General features: G+C 50.4%; 1 protein-coding gene across 1 annotated transcript in view; it reads right to left on the bottom strand.

The window, feature by feature from the left end:
* Positions 1-145: 145 nt before the first annotated feature.
* Positions 146-391, bottom strand: part of CSUI_003371 (u5 snrnp-associated 102 kda) — a gene marked incomplete at its 5' end in the record, with an annotated part of 13,431 nt that continues 13,185 nt past the window's right edge. Inside the window, one exon of the mRNA XM_068063569.1 lies at positions 146-187. The remainder of the gene's footprint in view (positions 188-391) is intronic.

Here is a 391-nt window from a genome sequence, read left to right as displayed (position 1 = left end):
TTATTGTAATCTTTCGGTTGCAATGCGCCTGTAAGTCCTTTCGGCTCAACGCAGGACAAGAGATGCACTCGGACACGGTTCCTTGCCCGCACCCCCCTTAGAGGGACCGATAGGTGCGTGACAGCTCCTTTACTTTCACGTCATTCTTGGCCATGTTGGTGAAGCATCTCTATCTCCCTGCTAGGGGCTGCAATAAAGTTGTAGGGGAGGCAAAAGCAGGCTAATGAGAACCCACCGTCAAAAGAGCGAACTACGGACTGAGCGTTTGAAAAAGAGAGTGACGTGGTTTTCCGGCCGTCACGGACAAGCCAATATCTATGTAGACGAAGGAATGGGGAGGACTTGGATGTAGAAGCACACACATAATGAGGCTGGTTGAGCAAGTCAAAGT

The sequence above is a fragment of the Cystoisospora suis genome (assembly GCF_002600585.1).
Source record: "Cystoisospora suis strain Wien I chromosome Unknown contig_1490, whole genome shotgun sequence".
Classification (NCBI taxonomy): domain Eukaryota; phylum Apicomplexa; class Conoidasida; order Eucoccidiorida; family Sarcocystidae; genus Cystoisospora; species Cystoisospora suis.
This window is presented reverse-complemented; position numbering and strand designations above follow the sequence as displayed.